The 13,449-nt window shown below is 38.2% G+C and overlaps 1 long non-coding RNA gene across 1 annotated transcript; it reads left to right on the forward strand.

Moving 5' to 3' along the window:
- The first annotated feature begins 1,695 nt into the window (after positions 1 to 1,695).
- LOC118685838 (uncharacterized) lies at positions 1,696 to 7,991 on the forward strand. The gene is made up of 3 exons (XR_004980049.2): positions 1,696 to 2,189; positions 5,255 to 5,375; positions 6,304 to 7,991. It is a non-coding gene; the product is annotated as an uncharacterized LOC118685838 (long non-coding RNA).
- Positions 7,992 to 13,449: the final 5,458 nt, after the last annotated feature.

Genomic DNA, 13,449 nt, shown 5'->3' on the forward strand with positions numbered 1-13,449 from the left:
GAAGAGAGAACTTGAAAGAGAAAAAGGAAAATGCATTCCCTAATATTTTTGAAGCTACTCAAGTGAAAATCCATCACATGGGCTCACATGCCAGCTGACCAGTTTTATACAGGCAGAGCACTTGGTGTTGGACATTCATTAATGATTTTGTGACAAATCTGCTGTATTTTCATCTGCAGGTATAAATACATCACTGAAGATTTCAAAAAAAGCATAGAGTGCACGAGGATCTAAAATTTAAGTTGGATTTATTTTTTCAGCAAGCCTTTCTGCATTTCATTTTCAATGAGCTCCCATTTGAAATGCCATCTCCAGAAGGCAGCACCTTTAGAAGCTGTCACTGCCAGCATCTGATCTTATAGCAGAGAGCTCACTTTTTATGTTAATCTCACATTCTCCAAACACATTATATGTACTGAATCCCTCAGGAAGGCCTCACTGCTTCTAAACTCAGCATATGGTGAGCAATCAGTTTATAGCAGGCTAAGCTTGGAATAGTTTTAACACAGAAAGGAATGGGATGTGAGGGCTCCCTGTCATTGTGCTGCCATTATTGACAATTCATTACTCATCATTTTTAGCAAGTGACACTGATGCTGCCTCACCAAATGAGCAAAGGTCTGTCTCAGAAGTGTTGGGAGGGATTTCATGGAGAATCAGCTCACGGGGTACAGCAGGAGGCTCTGGAGCCTGTGCTCTTCCAGCACTCCTAAGCATATCTGAACAGCAAGTGTTTGCAGACTAAAGCAGGACACACAGATTGAAATTGCTCTGAATTGTACATAAAGTCAAAAACCACTTGAATAGACCAAATGAAATAAGTTATTTAAACCTAACACTGTCCCTTTTTGTGTGGGCGGGAAGGGAATAAGAGAGGGGAGTCACACCAGGGGAGCTGCCTGCTGTGCACAGAGTATTCAATATCCAAGACAGATTTTACCACAGTGCTTTGACTTGTTTGGTGTCTGAGCACAGGAAGAAGCTGGAGCAGATGCTCAGTTCCATGAGCAGCACAATCACTGTAACTTACTCACCCAAAGGCAGCTGGCTGGTTTCCCCATTTGAGGCAGAAATTCATCTTGGTGTCATGCAAAAAGTATTTATTTTGCACTGCTTATCATTTTGTTTATCTGACTAGATATAAGTGTGGGATGTTTGCTGTCATGTGTTTTTGAGAAGATTCATTAATAAAAGTGAATTTTAATTGGTAATTCCAAGGCAGTGGGAACTTGGCTGCTGAATATAACAGACAGGTTGGAAACACTTGGTATCAGAGAATGTCTTGGCTGTCACAGAACATCTCTATCCTTGCTCCTCTCTTTGTGCCTGTTTTCTCTGCAGTAACTCAACTTTCTCAAAAGCAGAACCTCTGTTTGAGTCTGGGAAAATTTCCTGTAGGGCCCACAAACAAAGAAGCTGGACAGTTTCCAGAGAAGGAGCCAGGAAGCAAAGCTGGTGGAAAGCAGCATGGAAGGCAGTGTGTCTGTCCCTACCACCCTCAGCACAGGAGGGTGCTTTGCAGCAGCCCTCAGCTCCCAGGAGACAGAGGGGCTCATTCCAAAGGCAGGAAGGACAAGGCCACACACTGAGTTTGTGCTCCTTGACCTCCCACCTAGGTAGTACTGGCCTCTCATTTTGTTTTTAATTTTAACTTTGCTGAAAAACCTGTATTCTTTGGTTGCTATCATCCTCAGGATAAGAATAGCAGAAACTGAATATTAGAAACCATATTTCCCAAGTTCTATTGTGCAATCACATAATGCTATGCAGACCTAGCTCTGCTTTCCCACATGAGGCCCTTGTTGCACACTTTTCACCCTGTGGCTGTGAGAAAGCTCCTTGATTTTAAACAGCCTGAACAGCTCACACACATCCGTGGGACAGAAGGGCATAAAACTGAAGTGTGTTTGAGAAGAAAATCTGAGTAGGACAAAACATTTTCTTTATCAGTAATTGATTTTTGTAGCTTTGTTAGAAAATTCTTGGCCCTGTTAATTGCATAAAAAAAGTATGTTTTATTGCTAGAAAGATCTCTTTTATCATGGAAAACAATCGAGCTCAGGCGGAAAAAAAGGAATATTATATTAATGGGAAAAGTAGAATGATTTTGTTAGTCTTCATGTACTTTGAAAGAATTTGAATTCAGCTACTGATACTCCATCTGATTTTCTGCAGTGCTGTACAATCTGGTAAGTAAGTGCTCAATTTATCTGTTTCTGTATGTGTGCTGAATAATCCATGGCCATGTTTATAAAAATTACATGGCATAAAAGTAACTGAGTAAACTTCTTACTGACATTTGGATAAAATCATTTAACCTGAAAGTGATGTGGTAATTGCTTCTTATCATAGCAAGTGTCTAGTTTTTCTAGACTCCACTGAAAATCTGATCAGTGAATAAATATAAATATAACTATAAATATAACATAGTTGTTTACTGGTGTTTCTCTGTTGAAATTCTGTATTCTGGAGAATATCTGAAAATCTGATCAGTGAATAAATATAAATGTAACTATAAATATAACATAGTTGTTTACTGGTGTTTCTCTGTTAAAATTCTGTATTCTGGAGACTTTTTAAACTATGACAATTTGACCTTTATCTTATAGGCAAAGAGGGTGGGTTTTGATATCTCTTGGCTCAGTTTAACTGAATCCTAACAAAAATGTAGACACATCTTCATGACCTGCAGACCTCATGGTGCTTCATAAAGAAATCAAAAGAATTTAAAGCCAAATAAATAGGCTTAATTTATATTCTTCCCCCTAAACAGATCAGAGCAGAAGAGTGATATAATGTGGGATTCTCAGTTCATAGTTGTAAACAGGGTATTTTTATATTTCATGGTTTAAATGATTCAAGAAAATGGGGTAGATGGGAATTGTCAGCCTTGAAGTAGTAGCCACACTGGGATTTAGCTGTACTGCACTGGACTGTTCAGTCTGCCAAGATAGAAGTGTTGGGAACCCAATGCACTTAAAGGATATCTGATATGACCTGTAAGCAGCCTGTTATCTCTGGGCTTAATATTCCAGACAGCATGAAAAGCAGAGAAGTGAAGCTCTGGATTAGAACTATTTTATAAGTAGTAGCATACACTAAAAGCACTTGCACCAGTTGGTGGTGTAGTGCTTGTGGTACTTGTAGTAGCAAAAGTAGTCACCACTTTGGAAAATTGGAGACAAGCATTTAAAATCCAAGTTGGGAACCCTTTTAAGGCTGGATTTATAATGTCTGAAATTATGTATGACAGATCCATCCTTTAACATGCTGTAGAATTCCCTGTTGGCAGCAAACCAGCTCTGTGAGGGACATCACACACCCAAGGCAATCCTAGCAAGGAGACATGGGCAGGTAAAGTGACATAGCAAAGTCAGGGATAGTGTCTAAAATGTCAAATTCAGGATCATTTAATGGATCATTCACAAAACCCCCGCCAAATCTTTCAGAAATGATGGGTTTGATCCACAGGTGCCTGAACATTGAACTCCTCTCTTGCTCACAGACACAGAGGACTTAAAGAATCCTTCACTGAGTTGAATTACAGCTCACATCAAATACTAAAGGCAAAGTTTTCAAGCAGACTTTGCTTTCTTCAAGGGTCCATATATAATAACAGGAATTGCCATGTTGCTAGGTTTCTATTCTCTCTTCCATGCAATTGTCAGTCAAGTGATTGCTTCATGTAAAAGATTATAATCATTGTAATCAAATATAATTTAAAATTATGCTAGGTGGGCTGATGTTGCATCAGAACCACTCTCAAAGCTACAATTAAATCTTCTGTCAGTGTTTTTCTTATAAAGTCTGGTGTTCATTGGGTTTTTCATTTATTCATGAATGTTTATCCAAACTTCAGATGAACTTGTGCATAAATATAATTAAAACATGTTTATTTTATATGGAAGGTAATTAGTAATGTAATGAGTTGAAGGTCAGAGCAATCACGGGCATTTTTACTTAGTTTGTACTCATAACTGTAAATATCTTTGCACATGCACAATTTCCTTGTAGCTTTGGCATGCTGGCTTTAAAAAATGCCATTATTCCCTGTTTTCAATTTGCACCCTCCCTTCAGGTGTTTATGAATATTGACACGATCCCCATTTGGTGCAATCAATAGCTGGAACTACACAAATACATTTTTTTAATGTTAAGGAGGATGGAACATTTGAAGTCATGCCTAATACTCCTTTCTGTATATTAATGGATTGATTGGACAGGAATAAATGGTCTGAGGGGCACTGACAGAATTATTCCCCATCGGTTTTAGTCCAGTTCATGCACCTTTGATAATTACCTGGACTATGACTGTACCAGGCTGTGAGCAACCTGACCTAGCCAGCTCTGCTCTGACTAGGTGACCTCCAGAGAGCTCACCTGAATTTTTCTGGTATTTTATGGTGCTACTCTATCACACTTTATATCATCACAAAACCCCTTGTGCAAGAAGGAAAGTTGCTGATCATTACCATGCAGCTCTCGTCCTGTGAATTTCTCAGTGCCCATATGGCCTCCCACGTTAGCAGCAGCAAAAGGACAGATGTTTTTGTTATCACAGCTGGAAGCTGAGTTGCTCAATGAACAACAGAAAGCAAATCATTAGACAACAATCCTTAATGTATAATACAAATCAAGCAGGAAATAAGTAAAAATTGTTTGGAATCTCAGTACCATATGATGCTTTTCGTGCAGTCTAGAAGAGTAAATGCTACAGAAACACCCCTTTCAGGTGTGCAAGCAGTGCAGGAATCAGAGGCCCTGCTGCCTGAGGTTTGGCCCTATGCAGCCTTGAAGAGAGGCATGTTGTTCTTAGGCAGGATCTGCCAAGGGGAGAGGAAAACAGATTTGCTTTTGAGAGTTAACTCAGTTCTGGTAAACCATGCATTCCATCTGCCAGCAGGAATATAGTGTTCCGTGATACCACAAAAATGTGTAAAAAGCAAAGTATGCTCTTAAAATTGCACAAAGCTGATGCTTGCAATGTGAGATTCCCTCATCTGTGTGTGATGGTGGAGCCATTGGGCTCTGTGGTACCTGCTCCAAAGCCAGAGGGCATGGACAGAGCTCTGTGAGTGACCTGCGCACTGTGCAGAGCTCCCAGGAATTCCCACACCCAGGAATCCTGCTGCTCCTGTTTCCATGCACACACTTTACTGAGTGGTCTAAGTTTGGTCTGGGGCTCCACTTGGGAACTGCAGTCACGATTTTTGTTTGCTGGTAATGAAATCCACTTTCTGCTTCTCTTTCACAGCCCCTCATGATCTGAACCTTGAGCATGGCACAAACCTTTCACTCCTGACAGGACCCTCCTCGTGCCCAGGGAACAAACTGCTGGAGGACCTCATGCCCACCCTGAGACTGGGGTGCTCCAGGTGATACTGCAGGAAACAACTCCCACCTTTCCTGCTTTGGAAACTGCACTCATGGCTTATTCTAGTGAACACAACTGCTGTGTTGCCCTAAGCAACTTTATTAATAGGTGTGTGATATTAATAGTTAGGCAGGTAAAATTAATGCTGAATGGAAAGGCCTGAGGCTTGGTGTTTTCTTACAAAAAAAGTGATTTGTGCCAGACATGGTGTCTTTGAAAAATCTGTAATCCCAGTGATTAAGAAAGACTGACTTGAGAAACTGGGAACTTGACCACAGAGAGATTTGGGTAAGGTTTCTAAAACCAAGTGATTCAGCACTTCTGCTTCACTGCTTTCTGAGTATCTAAATGGTCTTTTGCAAATGGAACTTAACTACATTGGAACATTAATTTCTGAGAGGCATCGTGGGAATGACAAAATAAGGAGCTAAGCTTGGATCTCCTGCAAGTCTATCAGTTCTCTACCTGCCCAATGTTAGCTGGTGAAGGAGAACCAAAAGATGAAAGGAAGTAGCATTTATGGATAGAACTGCAATGAGGAGAAATATTAGAATTCAGTAAATCACAGATAAAGTGAAAATTAGATCACATTTTAAGAAAATACTTTCTATTTTACCATCCAAAAGTTCCAGTAGTGATCAAAATAAAGAAATTAAAGTTTACACTGTTCCTTGCTTTGTATGAACTCTTTAATTGATTGCAGGGCTCTAGAAACGAAGAATTGGTTTGTTCACTGTAACATTTTCAATGAATCATATTTAAGGAGACACCCTGGTATTATACTTGAAAGTCATATAGCAGGGAAACATAATGACCTCTCTTGTAATCCTGTAGTTTTCAATGGAGTGTCCTCATACAGCAGTAATTTGATATTTTGCAGTTTTAAAATGTAATTGAAAGCACTTTTATTGTATGTGTTCTCATTACAGAGCCACCCAGCCTTCATTTGATAAAGCTGTTCAAGAACAGACTGAAAATGAATGATCAGTCAGAAGGGAAAAAACTCCTGACGAGACAGGGAAAATAGAAAGCCTGGAAAATTTTAATCACTGTAAATGTTGAGATAATGGCATTGCTCTTCAAGGTTTGTGATTTTTTTCTGTGCCAGCATTCAGAACCCTCTGTATTACATTAAATGCTTCACTGCAGTCTTGCAAGGTTTCTAAGATGTAAACTGGCAATTCACTGAAGCCACAGAAGCAGAAGCACTGCCTCATTTTCCCTGCATGCTACCAGACTTCTCCTTTTCCTTACCTGTTTGTTTTCACTGCCATTTTATTTGATATTGCAGCTTCCATGTGAGCTCTGAGCAGCTTTGGGAAGTACTTACAAACAACAAGCAGAAGTGAATCTGGTTTTCTTTGCAGCTCTTACTTCTAATTTTCCTATGTGCTGTTCAGCTTTCCTGATTCAGCAAAGCACCTGGCACTTGTTTTATGCCTCAAATTCAAATGAATGAAGTGGAAGTTAGGTATTCAGTAATTATGGATGATGTGCATTTGAAATTGGAAAAATTAATGTCATAAGAACCAGCTAGGTTTGACAACTGGTGATGGGCTGTGATCTGTTTATGTAACTCAAATGGAATGGAATGATGCCAATAACTCAAAATAGAAAACTTTTAAACTGCAAATTTTTTTACCTACATAAAAAACTGACGTAGATAAGAACCACAAAAGGGATCAAAATAAACAGATCATGAGACTCATCCTGCTTCATTTTTTTTCCTAAACTGTTTGTAGGCTGAGAGGTTTTTCTCCATGCTAAAGCAAGCGATGGGAATTTGAATTCTTGTGCTGCTAATCTCTAAATGGTAAATGTCCCTCAGTTTTGTTAATTTATTTCAGCAGCTCCCACAAGCATGTTTTATACTGATTGATTCAGAGACAATAGACAGAAAAGGTATAAACCCATACAGCTTATAATAGAAAAGTAACTTTGACTGCTTTTTAAGGACAACCCTTCTCTCACTTAGCAGTAAACTACATTTAGATTTTGTCAGTAATTGGCAAAAGAACAAGTAAACAAAATCTACACATTTTTCACTTAAGTTTCATGTCTCATCTGTTCTACAATACCTCTATCTGTCTTTTTTGATGTGGTGATAATGAACAGTTTTAGGGTGCTGGGAAGCAGAAGGAAAAAAGCCCAAACTATTTGTCAGAGAAAATCTTCTGCTTATTTGAGCAACAGAAATGTAGCAATGCCTCAATCTTAATTTCAAGGTCAGTTCAGTTCCTAAAATATATAGCTTCCTCTCAGGGACTTCTCATTTTTTCCTTGTTCCCTGAAATTATTGCAGTTACCCAGTGCCATTTTAGCCCCCTGTGCTCTAAATATTTCTGCTTTCTACTCCCTTTTCATTTGGTCCATGAATATTTTTTCCTTCACCTCTTTCATCAGTGTCATGCTCAGGCTGGAACTCTAAATAGGTCTTCAGAAGTGCCTTATCAGTAAACTGGAAATCCCTTCCAATTTCATTAATGGACACAAGTGTCAAATATTAATTTTCCTATCATATTTCTTTCTGATGTTTCAAATACTAAAAAATACAATGCAATTCATCTAGTTCTTTCAGTTTTCAAAAAAAAAATTGTAATAAATAATTCCTGCTGAATTCCTTTGAAAATTATTTTTTTAAAAATGATTCATGTTAGGGGGAGGGAGAGATAAAGCAGTGAGATAACCTACAGAGAATACAGCACTGGAGGATGCACCTGCACGAGCTTCATACAATGATCCTAAATACTTTCTATTACCTTTCAGGATATGTGAATTAATTTAGACCAGCAATTAAGACAATAGATCAGAATTCCCTATTCAGATACTGGCTGTAAGATTATTATGGAGGGCTTCTACTGGCACATTTAAGCGTTTGCTGAGAGCTGACATTTGCCAAAACAGCCAGATTCTAGGATTTACTTACATGCCAGCGTTCCTGGAGATCCCACTGCAGATCCAAATGGAGTTGAAATCTGTATCCCATTGTGTCACATGTCACAATTCTCTGTAAAGCAAATAATGAAGGATTCACAAGAAGCTTTGATATAATGGAATAGAAAAATAGCAGTATGAATCTTGAAATCCTCTGTTTGGGAAACAAGGATACATGTCACAATTCCAAGAAGCAATATTTGGTATCTTCTCCAATTTCTGATTCATCTCCTTTGGTTTTAGTAGTAAATATTTTTGCTTATAAAGGAATGCATTTGAATATAAGAAAGCATGGGGAAACAAGGAAAAGGTAAAGCAGGAGAGGGCAAAGAAGCCTTTGATACTTGCAGAGAAAGGAAAAAAAAAGGGAAAATTTAACACAAGTAGATTTAAACTTTCAAAAAAACCTGGGTTTTACAAAGTATTTTACTAATTCTCTCAGCATTAGCTTTCTAGCAAATACCATGGACCTGAACTATCAGATGAGAAAAACAGGCTGAGCAGTCTTCTACTGCTCCTCACACGGCTTTGGCACAACTGGTCAGCATGGGGAGGAAACGGCCACTGGAACACTGTCTGGAGTAACAGCAAGGAAAAATGATGGGCATTAGAGAAGGTTTAGGGGATTTCTGCTATTTAAGAATCTTAATAATTACTTTGTTATTAGAAACTGATGCATGATTCTTAGTTTGTTTCCACAGTGTAAAGTGATTTGCTGCAATAAAGCATTTCAATCTGCAGCACTGATTTATGAAATCCATTTGGCCATCCTGACTTTCTTCCCAAATATACATGAAAAAAATATTTATACAGAGATATCTTAATTTTTCAAGTGTACTCACTCTGATTTTCCCCTCTGAGATATTTAACAACATATCTTCTCCTTTTTCCAAAAGATAGCAGTGAATGCAGAAAGGTATGGATAACATTTTGCAAGGCTTTATCTGAATTCAGAGACTACTGCTGAGTATTTAGGAGAAATCATTAATAAGAAGGTTTATTCCAGTCCAGGGTATTTTCTATTTAGAAAAAGTGATTCCCAGGACATGAGGTGAGAGCTGTCCTGTAGCAGCATTGGCAGTGTACTTGCAGCAGTGTTTTATGGATAGATGTTCTTGCAGCTTTTACTTTCTCTCCCTATGCAGTGTTTGCTCCCTCACCTGCTGCAAGGGAGAGAAAATGGAGTAAAAAATGGCATAAATATACCCAGAGTTATACCAGGGTACTCCCTGAAGGGAGTTAAGTTCCACTTTTTCCACAGGGAAAAGTCTAAGTACATGATATGATGTCCTCTGCCCTGTGCAGGTCCATGATGCTCAATAAATAAGGGGAATTTCCTCAGTCAGAGACATAAAATCAGAGTGTTGCACCTATGCAAGGAGCAAATGATGTTTTGAAAAATGGGGCTCTTACACTGTATTATGTATAACGCTTCTCCCCATCGCCGTTCATCCATCCAGATAAAATGGAACCTCTTTCCTCTTCAAATGTCAAATATGTAATAGATATTTGGAAATGGAAAGGATACCTTAGGGTACATGCTAATGTACTTCCTTCAATTAGGTTTTATGATTATGACCTTTATTCCAACAATAATTTAATGTTTTAATTAAATTTGCAACCATTTTCATTGCTGCAAGATGTCCTTCATCTCCCTCTACTGTAATTTAATGGAGCGGTTTTCAATCACAATCAGCAATATCTAACAAGAAATTTTAATACCTCTTTTCAGGGATCTAAAATGGATCTTTCATGTTTTAAAACAAACTTCATACCAGTGCTATGGGAAGGAATAATTCCCACCTCTACTGTAAGCAAATAATACACATTTTCCATTTTGCAACCAGATGTGGAATATTAAATGTTAGTTACAAAAAGAAAATGAAAAGACTTAAACTCCTTTAAGTAAGAATGAGGAAAGTTGAAAAAATTAAAAATTAAACTAATAATCGCACCTTGGTAAAGAATATCCATTGGTAATTACAATGTCTCTTGACTTATGACATGTTTCTTACTAAACATCAAAATCTGGATGCAGGTTACTGGGTTCAGTCTTCATATATCTTTAATATATCTGATTTTCAAGAATCCACTTGCTCAGAAAATATCCATTACATTTGAAATAATAATCATATTTGAACACCTTTTGACAATATTGTGATCTGCCCAGCCACAGACATTCAAAGGAGTGACTTACACAATGCAAAAGATTTCTGGAAATAGGTTACAGCAGAATATTACTTGTGCACTTACCAAAAATGCCAAAAATGTTGAAAATAGCATTTATTCTTTTGAAAACATCAGTCTAGCATTTATTCTTTGCAGCAATTTCTGCCCAAATCCAGTCTTCTTGTTTCTGTACAGATGATTTCTTTTCAACCAGGGTTATGTTGCCTACAATAACAGCAACAAGGATGTTCAGGAAAGGGGAAAAAACACCAGAAAAAAATGTACAGAATATTTAATTTGCAAGAAGAAAATAAACTATTGCTTTGCAATCTTTATGTAACAGCAGCAACTCTGCACACATTTGCACAGAAGGGGGAAGCACAGCAGCAGAAACAGGAAAAGAGTTAATATTAACTCATCACCTTAGAAAAATAAAAAAATAGACAGTATTTTCCTCTTTCTTGCACATAGATTTAAAATTTCCTGGAAGGACATCCTAGACTTTCACCTCTTCTTTGGGTATTTTAACACAAATCAGGGAAATCTGAACTAGTTTCTAACTAGAAAAATGTATCACCTTGGAACAAAAGGTAGCTGAAAGGGAAAGCAGAACACCTAGATCTGAGGAAATTTTGACAGTGTCTGCTAACACGGATTACATGGATTTTAAATTCCAGTCACAATGCCAGACCTGAAGCCAAACCTGACAGCAGCTGCTTTCAGTTCCTGTCTCTATATCGGGCACAAGAAGAGATCTATCTAGTCTGGGGCTGTAGATGTGTGGAGGCTTGATGGTGGTCAAAACCACCTGAAATAGCTAAAGTAAAGAACTGTAGCAGTTGCAGAAGTAGGATGAAAGAGGAAGGTTTTCTGAAGCAGGGCAGGGAACAGAAATGCCAAATGGAAATGAGAAGTTTCCACGGGAGGGAAGGTGTAAAGCAGGAAAGCAATGGTACATGTGGTGACAGGAGAAAATCTGGGCTGCAGTGAAAATGAACAGAACAGAGTCAGAATCTCTGTTCTGAAAAAGTCTGAGGAGATGCCAAGAAATATAACCTGGATTTTGAGAAAGCAGAATGAGCCCTGTAATGCTGTGAGCCCTATATAATGTCAGGTAATTTTTTCCCCTGCATTCTTCTAAACCTTCGTAGAATGAAGGAACCTTCTACCATGGATCTCTCATGTCTTTCTTTCTTGGAAGGTGGTGAGTAAATTTTATCAGTTGCATCAATGCAGCCTGAGTTTGCACAACAGTGATGTGGGATGTGAACCTCTGGTGGGATTTGATAAAAATTGCCCTGGCTGGGTAATGAGAAAGAGGGCTGGAAATGACTGAGTTTAGTTCTATCCTGACCAAAAGCACTCAGGAATTTACTGAAGCAGTCATTACTTGTGGAACGTTCTCTATTCACTGTGTGGTCACTGCTTTCAGTGCAATTATTATTTCCAGCCATTACCTGGGAATGAATGAAGAGGATTAATTGCTGTTGTCCTTTAAAAGTTTCAACTGTGCTCAAAATTCTTTCGTGACTCTTGGCAGACAGGGAATGTTTGGCTTTTCAATGGGTTTGAGATGCATCCATATCTGTTAGCAAATGATCATCACCCCTACTGCTTCTTGATTTTAAAATGCATACAGCTCTCAGCCTGAGACTCCTTTGGTTAAGAACAGGAGTGATTTACCAAGTGTCTACGGCTTGGACTGCTCATCTTGCCCAATGACATGAGATACATGTGCTGCTTTTGACAGAACAGCGTGACATTTTTCTGAACAAACTCAACCACTGCTTTGCCTGGCCATGTGCATATTTGGATTATTTTTGTGCCAACAATGAAAAATATTTTTTCCTTAATGACACGTTTTATTTTTTATTTCTGCTGCCTCTAGTTATGAAATTCTCCAGAGAACCATTTACATGAGACAAAACTGATTCTCAGAAAATATATCAGAAATACCAAAGTAAGGAGAATGCATAATCTAGTGTATGAAAAAGATAAAATACCTTATCTACTTTGTGTCATATTCTGGCAATCAAATTATTGCACTTGCAGTATCCATCTCTGTCAGTAAGATGGGTCACTGGCTTCTGCATTAAAAGCTCAGTTTAGCAAAATCATCACTATTTCTCAAAAAAAAAAGTTATGATCTCATTGAAGTCATGTAGGACAAATGAAATCACTATTTTTTCAGGGAATTATTTGTCTCTCCCTCTTGGTGTGGTGTTGCCCCTTTTGAAGAAATGTATCTTAAATACAGTTTATTTTCTTTCTCTTTAAACTTGCTGTTAAGGCATATGCTTGCATCCCAGACACTCTTCATTAAACATTCCTGTGCTGATGCACAAGCATCATTACTCCCAGAAGAGTGGAGAAGTTTTAACTACCCCAAACATCACAGCAATTAAGGAGATCCAGAAAAGCTTTTCATTTTGAACATCAAGTCTCATTATTCATATGCAATCAGCAAACCAGGTCATTGTTGCATTTATCCAACCAAGTTCTTGTCAAAGGGTGGAAGGAAACTTGGAAAGGCTGAACTTGGGGCTCAGGAATCTGCTCCCAGCCTGCCTTCTGCTCCAAGTCAAGCCTGAACACCAGACAGTCACTGGTTACCCTTCAAAATGAAGGTCAAGCTAATTAGTGGAGAGGATCTATAGAAGCATTTTATAACAACCAAATTAATACGAAATGAGTTCACAATGATTCATATTATTACTGAACAATTAAAAATGACAGGGCCATTATTTTAAGTCTTGGTCCAGTTTACAGCTACCTATCCCACACCAGGAGATGTGCTGCTGAGCTAAAAATACATTTCATCATTGGGAGCAAGGAATCTTGGGAGGAGTGGTATTTAAACCATCAGATATTTATGTGCAGCAAAAAGTGAAGCTCAATAAGTTTTCTGCCCTTTGTAGTTTTCTGCCCTTTCTAACAGATAAATTTGAAAATCCTAATCCCAGTCTCTTCTG

Source organism: Molothrus ater, chromosome 4, assembly GCF_012460135.2.
Source record: "Molothrus ater isolate BHLD 08-10-18 breed brown headed cowbird chromosome 4, BPBGC_Mater_1.1, whole genome shotgun sequence".
Lineage (NCBI taxonomy): Eukaryota > Metazoa > Chordata > Aves > Passeriformes > Icteridae > Molothrus > Molothrus ater.